Genomic DNA, 12,964 nt, shown 5'->3' with positions numbered 1-12,964 from the left:
ACGTTAGAACTGCAGAAGGTTTAAGCCCTACACGAGCCAGGACTCTTTGATTAGAAAAAAAAAAATACATCTAGAACCGGTCTAGAATGAAGTGACATCCGCTCTCTAGGCCTATTCCTTCTGGATTGAACCTAAGTTTAACGTCATGTAAATTTGTAATGTAGGCCTAACTTTTTTTTTACTTGTAAGTTATGTAGCATGCAGCATCATTCTGGGATCATGCATGCATTTTACGCAACCCAGTCTCACTAGGGTCTAGTCACTGTCTAGATCCGATAAGAATTAAAATACAACTTATTCTTAACTGTCTCTATTTTGTCCATTTACCGTGGGTACCTATTTTTCACATGGACCCTTATCTATTGTCAACTATGTAATTTTAAGACAGTATGGTATGGAGTAGATAATTGAACATTGACACTTCACTAGACTTAGGATTCTAAAAAGTGGTTAAGTTTTAGACTTCTTACTACAGGCCTGCCCTAGAGTAGGCCTAGGCCTATTCAAGTCCAACACTAGATCTTTCTTTAGACTTTCGGAATACGGACCCTGAAAGTTCTGATTAACGTTAAGTCTAACATTAGAAAAGAGACGCAAGACTAAAACGTTACTGTCTAGACAAGTCTACAATCTAGACTGAGATCTAAGGGAGGGTGTAACATGTTACATAACCTGACGTTTATCCGATACAACACAAATAGTCTAGGCCTAGATCTAGGCCTATTGCCTTTCGACGAAACTTTCGGATTCGGAGCCTGAGGAATTTTGACAAGGGTCTAGGCATAACAAAGTTACTTCACAACAAGTTAATATTGAAATAGTACGGATAATGTTAATCATTGAGGTAGAATATGAAAGAATAAAGCTGATCGTTTATCACACGAAGCGAAGTAGGGCCTAAACACAAATGTATGCATTTGTGTTTACCTCGCTTCGTGTGACAAACATGCATTTGTATGTGTTTACTTCGCTTCGTGTGACAAACAATCAGCTTTATTCTTTCAATATTGAAATAGTTTTGAATAACTTACTCATTATCTGCAGATAAATTTTTCTTGAGGGCTAGGCTCACGAGTAATTTTCCCCACGACAACATTTTGTTTTATTCCAAGTACACACTCCCACTGTATGCTGACTAGCCGGGCCCTGTGCTGACTGCATGCTGCACAGCATCAGTGCAGCTAGCTGCAAGTTGTCAGTGTTGTGTTGTATTGTTTAATGTGCACTCGGTTAGTCTTAATCACACACTGTGTTTTATATTAGGATCACGATCTCATCAAAATATTTACTAATCAGTATTGTTTCGGTTAGATATTTTGAACATTATGTCTTATTATTGAGCAAGTATGTCTAAAGAAAGCAATTTACGTTCAAAATACAGAACAATCGGCAAAGTATTCACATATATAAATAACAGTGTCTGGTAATTAAGACTAGCTTTGTAGATACTGCGTTTTTCCTTGGGGAAATATTCATCATGTAGATACTGCGTTTTTCCTTGGGGAAAGTGCAAGTTAAGTGTAGATACTGCGTTTGGCAGTTACGGAAAAGTGGCTTTCTAAACATTTTTTCAAAAATCTGAATATGTCATACGAAGAAGGATTGGCCACTGACTATATTTATGCAAAAAAGTGAAAATCGCCAAAAATGTTAGATACTGCGTTTTTCCTTGGGGGGGCAGAACAGTTTTTTCTATACCAATCATACAAAGAAATATGTGGATTGATCTAACTTCGTATAGTTTTTTAGCATTTGACCTAACTTTTGGCACATGTGACCGCTACAGTATGTAGATGTGCAAAACTAATCTTTTGTTGATGTTGAACAATGCGTTGCCATGGTAACAGCATTTTTTTCACTTAAAAGCATCTAAAATATTTTGAATTCAGATAAATTTGTCAGTCTCTGAGCAATGGCTTGAAATTTGGCACATGTGACCAGTATAGTACGTAGATGTGCAAACTTCATTTTTCGTCATTGTTGAACAATGCGTTGTCATGGTAACAACAGACTTTGAATAAAAAGCATACAAAACTATTGTGGATTCAGCCATCTCCCTCAGCTTTTGAGCATTTGGCTTGAAATTTGGCACATGTGACCACTATGATATGCAGTTGTGCAAACTTCAATCTTTCATAGATATGGAACATTGTGTTGCCATGGTAACAGCATTTTCAATGAATATAATACAAAAAATTTGTGGATTCAGTTTACTCCTTCAGTATCTGAGCATTTTACTTGAAATTTGGCACATGAGACTGTTAAAGTACATTGACTGATGTGCGAATCTCTTCTTTGATCGTTGTCAATGTGTTGCCATGGTAACAGAGTATTTTGAATGAAAATCATATAAAAGTACTGTGGATTCAGCTAACTTCCTGAGCTTTTGAGCATTTGACTTGATATTTGACACATGTGACAGTCATAATATGTATTTGTGCAAACCTTTCTTTCAAATTTTCTTCCATTAATATTGGACAGTGTGTTGCCATGGTAACATCATTTTTTAATGAAGATCATAGGACTTACCAGTTTATTTATCCAACTCCCTCAGTTTTTGAGCACTTGATTTGCGATACGTAATTATGACACAATTTAATGACGAACAGATTTTTTTTTAATAAACAAAACATGACTTTATTCTATGTTGAACAATGCGTTCCCATGGTAACAATTTTTTATAAAAAATAAAACCGTATAAAGTTAGTGCTGGTTGAACGAACTCCCTCAGTTGGAGGTGGGGGTAAAAATCACAATGAGTGATAGTTCAAGTTTCTGCAGGTATTCATGGTTTCATACTTGGATTTGATTTTACTCATCAATTGCCACAATTGAAACACATTTCATTTAAAGATGCATAATGACAAGCGCCGATAATGATTCAATTATTTAATTCATTCACCACTATCAATTTCATACTCATTAACCCTATTAAGCCCAAGCTATTTTGACCCTTCCGAGGCCCAAGGGGGGGGGGGGGCACATTGTGCCCCCCTATATAACTTTGTTATTGTTTGATGTCTCATCGTCATATTTGGCACATGGGTAGAGCAACCTATACTCTACATGACCGCATACTTGAGTTGTTTCAAGGTCACCCATAGAGGGCGCTATTTATCAAAATATAAAGAAATACATAGGAAATATGCTAAAAACATGATTTTTTTGTATAATTTCTTTATCCCCAGTATATATGTCTTATCATAGACCAATATTTTTCATATTTGCCACAAATGATGTGCAAGTCAAAGCTGATTATTTGTTATGGTTGAAATTTCTCAAGGTCACCACATGGGGGCGCTATTCATAACAAAATAAAGAAATACATTATGAGACCTATGATGTATTGTTTGGGATAGGTACATGCATAGTAATCATATTTCATATTCCCATAATATTGGAATTTTAAGTTTGCAGATTGATAATGTGATAAACAAATGATATTAGAGGTATAACTTGGGTGAAGGATCAATCAAAATGACACAAAATAGAACGTCAATCTTTGGAAAATACTGTTATTTTCAAGCATCTCTATTATATCTATTGTTTTATGCTGTTGGCACAGAAAAACAAAGGAAATAATAGGAAAAACATTTCAAGGCCATAATTACTTGACATTCTGCTTCTTCAGCAAATTTCAGCCAAGAAACGCCCATTTCATACATTATAATATTGTAAATTTGAATTGGAATAGAAAAATACGCAAAAATCTGACTGAGATGGTTGTCAGTTTATGGTTGCCATGGCAACCGGCAATATCAAATATAGCTAAATTGTATATCAAAACGTTCGGAATAAGATTTTAGGAAAAGTCACCAAATTTGGTTAAAATTGGATAAAGGGCGAAGGAGTGGCGAATGAAAATCTGGTAGGGGGGCACAATGTGCCCCCCCCCCCCTTGGGCTTTATAGGGTTAATATTAGTTCTACACAATTTAACTACATGTCATGTGACAGATTATGTAACTGCAGAAACTATTGAAACAGTTGTTGCTGTCAAATTTTCATATTCTGGTTGCCTGATTCATTGGAAAATCTGATCTTGAAAACATGTATTTCATTATTCAATATCGTCATAATCACGGCACAATTATCATAACCACAATGATGATACTGGTAAGAGTCTTTGTGAAATTATTATCACTCACAGTATTTTCTGGTATTACACTCTACTTCATTTCTACATAATAAGTTATTCTTAATTATATCTTTCTGATCAAATTATAATTGCCCGCATAGATATAATTTTCTAACTTGGTTACATAAAGTTTGCCGTCACACGCCTGGAAACAATAACAAAAATAATGCACTGCAACGTTCACTGATGTATTTATGTTTGGATCACTTATACCTCAACACATCTTTCATAATCATTTGAAATATTTTCATGGTTTATTAATCAAATTGTGAAAGCAGCTGAACTTCAAGCAATTCTATCATTGCAAATATTTGGTAAGCATACAATGATATGTGTTGCAATCCACTCTTTTTGCACTCTGAGGTTCCCTACATCAGAATACTAATTATGATAATAGTACTAATAATAATGACCTTGTCTGCTACACAATAGCTTTTATTCATCAAAGCAATCAGAAATCAGACTGTTATGTGCTGACAGAGATTTGCATTTGTCCATTTTAAAATGGTTTCTTCCACTTTACTATAAATCTTCTTTTCGGGTTTTTTTTATCCTTTTTTTTATTTATTTATTTATTTTTTTAGTGTGCTTCGATTCACCCTTTTGCTTTTCACCGACTTTTTTGCATGCTTAGCTGTTCTGTTTTGTTTTGCAATGCATTTGTTTCTCTTTTCTTCTAAGGGGGATTTGTCTTATTTCTGGTTTTGGTTAATGCCTGGCAAAGCACTTATGCCATCACCAATGGACTCATCTATGACAAAACTCTGAGTGAAGTTCAGCAGTCAAACTGCAATAGTCTGATTGTAGCTTCATATCTAACACTGCAATTGTGACTCTGCATCACAAAACCCCCCAAAAGTCACAAAAAGTCACCAAACATGGATTTCTGGTTAAAGGGATGGTGTAGTTTTGGTTGAGACCTGGTTTCAGATTTTTGTGTGTGTGTGATATAATGAGAAACCTCTTCTGAAATATGAAAGGGCACATAATTCCAAAAAGAATTCAATGTTTACTTGATGAAATTGGTTTTGAAATGGCTGAAATATGCAAAATAAAGCGATTCCTAATAAAAGGTGGAACCAACCTTTCATTAGAATCGCTTTTACTTTGTTTTACTTTGTTTTCGGATGTCTCAGTCATTTCAAAATCGATTTTCATCAAATGAACTTTGAATTCCTCTGAGAATGGTATGCTCTGTAGCACTTCATTAGTGGTTTCTTAGTATCTTCCAAAAAGTTAAAAGCTCAATCCTCTTTCTGAAAGAGCAGACTCTAAGATTTAAGATGATGTACAACTCAATTCAGATGGACTCTCCTAACCTATTTGTATATTAGAAAAGCACAACCTCTGCAAAATCATAATCCTTTCCATGTTAGTTCCGACTTCCAGTTGTTTTGCTGGTTGTGAAACATTGATGTGTATACTACGTAAAAGATTACAGCCGAAATAATTAATGAAATCATCGTGATGTTCATATTATTTCACACTGTATTTTACAAATGAATAATTTCATTCTTTCAGAATGGTCCGTTATAATGAGGAAGAGATAGTCGTAAAAAGGATCACGAATTCAACCATGTCGTGTACCTTTCAAGGACACATGTACAAAATGCGAAAAGATTTTGGGGAGAAAAATACAAAATGCATTTTCAACCCCTGCTGGTGCAAACATCATGGAATACAGCCTAAATAATTAATAATGTAATCATCGCGATCCCGCTGGGCGCACACAGCGTAAAATAAGTTTAATAATGCATGTTACTCTGCTTGCACCCATGTTCAGAAAAAAAGTAACAAAATGTTTTTAATACAATGTGATTTTGTTTATTAAAATTTTATACTGTGTTTCACAAATGATATTTTCATTCTTTCAGAATGGTTCCATACACGAGGAAGAGATACGTGTAGAAAGGATTACGAATTCAACCCTGCCGTGCACTTTTCGAGAAGGCATGCACAACACACGCGAAGAGATTTTTCAGAAGAAAAACAAAGAACGCGTTTTCAACCCCTTCTTTTTTTTTTTAATTCTTTTGGTATCAACTCACAAATGATTCCTTTTTATCCTTTCTCAATAATAATGATCCATTTACTTGTGTAATAACAACACAAAGACTGCTCATAAGTTTGATTGCTTGGTATATTATGTGACTCCATGCTTATGTTTTCTTTGTTTTTAGTGCGTATGGTTATAACGAGGAACCGGTTATAACGAGGCAATATTGGCGGTCCCACGGACCTCGTTATAACGGGGTTTCACTGTATATACATTGATTTTGAAAGATTAAATTCATATATATATATATATATATATATTTATTTATTTACAGCCGTAAAAACTATCATATGTTGCATTCAACCTGTCTGCATCACCCTCGGCAAGCTCCATGCCTTGAGAATCTATATGAAAGAAAAAAGAAATACAAATATGGAAAAACAAATATTGGTTACATACTGAAATTTTATGACACGCCATTCATCCCCTCTGCCTGACATTATACAGAGTGTTAAAATATGTGGGCTTACAGTTGAATGAATACACACACGACTGGCACACATATCATTACACAGAACTACTTTTCAGCAATTTCTTATACAGTATATTAGAAACAGTTTAACAGCATCTACGAAAAAAAAACTAAGAAAATCGTCTGGGATGTCATACACAAGAATTAGTGTAGCAGATTCTTCCTGATAACAAAAAAGGTGTGACACAGACTCAAAATGAGAATGTGATTGTGACTTTAAACACTCGTCTGACAGAACGTTATACATTCATGACTTTTTAAAAAGGATTGTAACTTATGTCAGGCAAGCTGGGGGTTCCAAAATAAACAGAAAGATGATTCAATGGGTTATGCAATAAATCAGCTGCATTGCTATGTCAGTGCGTTAATCACCTAATGTAAGCCGTACTGAATTCCCAATTGTGGCTGATATAGACATAAACATTAAATCAACTCCCAACTGGGGTGTATAAATGCACTAATTTCTTCATTTCTCGTATGGAACAGTTCACATATAGAGGTGACATTGTTTGTCCACCAAGTCTACAATAATTGCTAAAATAAGAAAGACCGAATTACCTGTAACTGATATGTCATCAACAGAGGTTTTTTCAACTGTTATTCAAGTTGTTTATTTTGTAAAATCTTTATACTTTCAAGTTTAATTTGAGAAAAGCATACCTGTGTTCTGTCGTAGATAAGATGCTGCTATACAGTTTGTAGTCCAATTGTAGTCTGACTCTGACCTGGGTGAAGTTCAGCTGCAGTTGTCTGTCCCAAGGCTTGGTGAGGTTCAGCTCTCTTCAGGCCTTTGGGTGTGCAAATATAAGAACAGTTAAATACCATACAAACAGAAACATCGGATGCACAAATGGGATAGTTGGAAAATATTTGAGATGAGTGTACATCTTTATTAAAACAAGCAATAATAACAAAATGTTCATTAATGATTATCAATTTTGTAAGATATATTATGTGAACAACAAGTTGTAATTGCCAGTTTTCAAAGTTTGAATCACTATGTAATGAGCCCCTGTTAGCAAATTGTAAGAGTATGAGGTGATTTTAGTAATGAATGAGAGGGTAAATTAATAACAAGCATTCACTTTATTCAGTTGGCAGCAGAATTATTCACCCCCTTGCATTATGGACACTATAGCAAAATAAACAACATTACAATTACTAAATCATATACAAGTGGTGAACAGATAGTTTATGACAAATGCCTACCTGATCAATAGTCTTTGATTTGCATATACAATGTAGTTAGAAACTTTGATCATTCATGCATGAAGAGATAAGGTCCAGTGAGCACATTATGGTCATTTCAGACCTTTCTGTGATCACTGAAGCATGACGTGTTATGGTCTGATGATAACGATTAATTTCTTCTGTTTTTATGGAATTTTAAATAGTATCTTGCCATTCTATGCACAACTCTTAGCATTTCATTGGGTTATATTCATTTTGACATGACTTAAACTTTGAATTATTAATATCACGGCTAAACCTCTGTACAAACTCTATGGTGGCAACTTTCACTAGAAATGAGTTCATTTAGATATTTTTGTACAATGAAAAATGCCAATTGAAATATTAAGAATCCGAAATTAAATTCCATCATATTGTGTCACCTATCAAAACATTGAGTGAACAAACCATATTCAACGAAGCATTTCAGTGATCACTGAAAGGACTGAAAATGACCATAAATGTGCTCATTGGACCATATCTCTTTATACATGAATGATCAAAGTTTGTAACTATATGCAAATCAAAGGCTACTGATCTGTTATTTACTTGTAGCAAACTATCTGATCACCACTTGTATGATTTAGAAATGATCTCAGTTATAATGTAATTCATTATGCCAGAGTGTCCAACATGCAAGAGAGGGGCTGAATAATTTTGCTGCCAACTGTAGATGATCAAGATAACATGATTTCTCAACTTGCTTCAATAGCTAAAAATAATCATTTAACACACCAAATGAAGATGGTGGAATATCCATGACACTGTCACTTGACTTTTCCATTTGCATCTTGCCCCCAGTCCTTAACTCTGAAGTGGATGAAGTTCACATGTTGTCTGGTCCTTGGCTGTTTGGAGTTTATTACAAGAACAGTTAATATCTTACAAACAAAACAATAGTGCAGGACATGGGACATTAGAAAGTATGTTAGAGATGGTTGCTTTGCCTTTGCTATAACAAGCTATAGCAATCAAATTGAAAAGCCCTACCATTGATTTTGAAAGAATGAATTCACTAGTATCTACTGATCCATAAGCTATAAATAGGACTTTTCACAGTTTAAAATGATTAGCTATGTCGAATATTCTTGTTTCAAACATTGTAAGAGCATAAGGTGGTTTTGATACTAGAAAAGGGAGAGGGTAAATAAACAATCATAGTAGGGCCTACATTATTAAGATAACGTGACTGCTAAAGTTTGTTTCAGGAGCTTGATACAATCATGTAGACATGCAGGTACCCCCCCCCCCCCTTCCATGAATTATCTCTTTTCAATTGGATCAGTATGTAATATTCTACAGATAGTGAAATAAAAAATGCAAAAAACAGTTGTTTCTAGAAGGGTCACTATTCACTGGATAACAATGTTTGTTTTCAATTACCAAGATGGACATTACAGCAAACATTGTTTTCAATATTTCCTGTCTAACACTATTCAACTAAAAATCCAGAGACAATTTGATGTCCAAATGTAAATAATGTTGCAATTGTAGTATTTGAAAATATACAGATATGTTGTCTGCTAAAATAGTATCATAAGCTAAAATACTTGCATTCTGTTGAAGGTGACCATGCTGGTAGATACATCGTAAGTCTCGACGAAGTTCAGTAGCAGTCTAGCTGTGGAGAAGATGGAAGTTCAGCAGTTTGGTTCTGTGTTCAGTGAAGTTCAGCAACTGACTCTGGGCTTTATTAGATGAAGAAGTCTGATTGTAGCAGTCTGACTGATGTTCCATATCTAACATTATAATTAAAAATGTGAATACAAAATAGAAAATGTGTTTTCAAACTGTTGTTTGATTATACAAGATTTTACACACAATATCTAGAATCTGCATGAAATTTGAACTCAGTTCACATGTTTTTGCAGTTTAAATATATAAAGGATCTTATATTATTATTTTTTTTTTGGGGGGGGATGATTAAAAGATATACTACTAGTATTTGAGTTGTCTCAATTCAACATGTGCAAGCCTATAGTTTAGGGTATTATGACTTCTTGAGGTTCTAGATCTTGTCGCTAGGCATCCATGTTGCAAGGTCTACATCTACCTAAGATCTGGTAGGACCAGCTGTACTGTGGCTTCACATTCGGGTTGATCACAGTTACAGCCTGAGATGCAGCCACAGTCTGACTCTGATCATCAACTGTTGTCATGTCATCATCATCAGTTAAATTGCTAAAAGAAGTTGTGTAATCGGAGTATGGACCTATAGAATCTACTAACTGCCTAGATAGATAGCACTATTAAGAAGACCTATTAACTTCCTTACTGATGAGTGATAGGCCTACTTATGTTAATGATAATATGTTTAAGAATATCAAGGCAAAGGGTCTAGTCTGGTTATACTTTTGGTATACACTGGTTAAGTAGTATCTAGGTCAGTAGGTGCTACTCAGGATCACTATGCCACTGGATTCTAGATCTATAGACATCTGGTAGTATAGCAGTAGAATTCTAGAGGTTCCATGCCAATGAATTTAGGTGAGCATCATTCTCTATCTTATTGTGACACATGCATTGCGATTACAGTGGTGTATGCACTTAGAATGGTTGAAGATAGCTTTCAAGTCTGAACCAAGATCTGAACCATGGTTTCCAATTCATATTCTGTGTAGACCTGGATCTACGTACTACTACTAGGCCCTACTATTACTACTTGATCTAGTTAGTCTAACCACTGTCGGACTCTCCAGATAGTACTACCGGCCCTAACCCCAGGGCACTCCCTGTTAGTTGTACCAGTACACAGTGCTTCGCGTTCGGGCTGGTCGCAGTTATAACCCCTAACCCCTAGTATTTTACAAGTTTTTGTTGTAGACCTATATTAGTAACGTTAGATAGTAACATTAGGACTTGTAAACGTAACAATGACACAGGTAACGTACAGCTGGTCCTCTGTAGTGTAAATGCTAACGCTATAAGTTTACGTTAGGGCCTAAACTAAAAAACATTAGGCTTAGGCTAGGCCCATAATTCTGTTGGACAAAATAAACTGAGATTTTCTAGACTGAAAAAACCCCCAGATCTTTCCTGTCGATTTGACACAAAACAGAAAATTTGTATCACTTCTGAATACTATCCACACAGCTAGTGACAGTGTAATTATTCAATGTTAGACACGACTTCAAAAATATAATATTAATAATAAAATGCAGACCAATTCTTTACTTATGAAATTTCCGGTTTCTTCTTCGATCCCTTCACTATTTACGCCTTAAGTTACCTGCAATTCACCCATACTTGAACAAATCGGGCAATTGCTCTCATGAAATATCTGCACGCTAAAAATCAACCCACAAACATTTCACTATTACTTGTAGAAGTTGTAGTAGCCCTAGACCCTACCATGCTAACATTAACAAACTACCTAACTCAGCTGGCCATTTGGTCATTCAAACAAACGGCGATGTGCCTACGTGGGACTATTGTGATAACGCTACTACCGGTAAGATTAGATCTACATCTAGCTAGCCCTTGGAGAATTGTAGAAGATTCGAACAAAAATATATCCAAATAATATCACATTATGAATCCACATGCATTACTTTTTAATTGCAGACAGCTTTAAATATACTCACTAATAGAAATATGTACTGGTAGCGGTGTAGAATGCAACTTAGCCTTCAGGATCTTGCCTCCGTCGTAGATCTGTTACCTCTGCGCTGTATACACTGTGTGTATACGTGCTATGTCTATGTAGCGAGTGCTCACCGCATGTAACACAATAGGGAGAATACGTTAATGATATGCTAATGATATGTTAATTAGTATTACCCTCGAACATGACGATTGAAAAAATTAAAGTCTCTCATAGCTTAGGAGAGACTTCGTGAAATGTTTTTTACTTCTCTGTGAAAGTCTCTCCTAGCTTAAGAGCGGCTTGGCCATTCTAAGATTTATGTGATAGCTTTTATGTGATAGCTTCATGAAACGGACCCCAGGAGGTATCATAGGCATGTAATAATTTGTCATTACAATAAAGAAATTGAACATTTATTTGCGATTTATTTCTGCATACCATATATGAATGGACACACGCAAAGAAGAGGTTATGTAAATTTACTAGCATTTTTATACATTTTCTAATTTAACGAAAATTCATTTAAGAGATAAATTTAGTGAAATATATTGTTTGACACCAGCCATATTATATAACAGATGCTCTTAGCAAGCGTCTATTGAGTTCTTACGAAGAAATCATAATGAAGTTGACTTAGATATTGGGTGGGTTGTTTGCTTCTAAATAATCGTGATCCAAAATAAATAGGCCTACTAGTACCTTGCCTTCAATAAGCCTATAGTATGAAAGAACCATTACAATTTTATGGAATTTCATTACCTTCGTCAAATTTTGATATAAGTGAAATTATTGAACATAACATAAAACAAGCTCTGATGTACAACGCTTACGAGGCTTCGGTAGTCAAAAGATTAAAATTGAATTTCAGAATGAAAACGATTATGGTCATATCAAAATATACGATCAGATTTGTCATTTTAATTGAAAGAAATGCTTATAAACGAGAAAATCACGTACGTGGAGAGTGTTCTGAAAAAGTACTTTTCTGAAATGCTCAAATAATTCCCAAAATGATATCTGACGGCAAATATTACCATTCGCGGAAGCCGAATTGATAAATTAAAAACGTTGTTAAAGTTTTTAACCGTGTCCGAAATTATTTCGCTAGATATTACATTTATAATGGCAAGATGATAAAGGAGCAAAAGTGTTATGAAATGAAAACATGCTAGCTAGGACTGAAAAATTCATATTCATCGGTATTTAAAGCCTGTTCCTGAGCGAAGTGATTACTGCGCAACCATGGTAAGTATAGGGCCGGTGCTTCGTTTTAGAAAGTGAGGGCCCAGTTTATGGGAACAACAAGGACGTCGATTCATTTTGATGGTTGAAGGTGGGAAGACATTTTGGATAATATATTTTTAGTGCCACTAGTGGGGTTTATAAGCTGCAAGCAAAAAAAGAAAAAAAAAAGAAAAAAAAAAACAAATCACAAACAAACAAAAAAGGTTTAACCGCAATTTTTATGGTTCCTCCTTCCGGG

At 35.0% G+C, this 12,964-nt stretch overlaps 1 long non-coding RNA gene across 1 annotated transcript; it reads right to left on the bottom strand.

Moving 5' to 3' along the window:
* Positions 1–6,452: 6,452 nt before the first annotated feature.
* LOC140247019 (uncharacterized) lies at positions 6,453–11,567 on the bottom strand. Its single transcript, XR_011902579.1, has 5 exons — positions 11,480–11,567; positions 9,450–9,634; positions 8,631–8,743; positions 7,326–7,453; positions 6,453–6,537 (listed from the first exon to the last, which is right to left on the bottom strand). It is a non-coding gene; the product is annotated as an uncharacterized lncRNA (long non-coding RNA).
* Positions 11,568–12,964: the final 1,397 nt, after the last annotated feature.

This window comes from Diadema setosum, chromosome 3, assembly GCF_964275005.1.
Source record: "Diadema setosum chromosome 3, eeDiaSeto1, whole genome shotgun sequence".
NCBI lineage: Eukaryota > Metazoa > Echinodermata > Echinoidea > Diadematoida > Diadematidae > Diadema > Diadema setosum.
The sequence above is the reverse complement of the archived record's forward strand: the minus strand, read 5'-3'. Positions and strand labels throughout refer to the sequence as shown.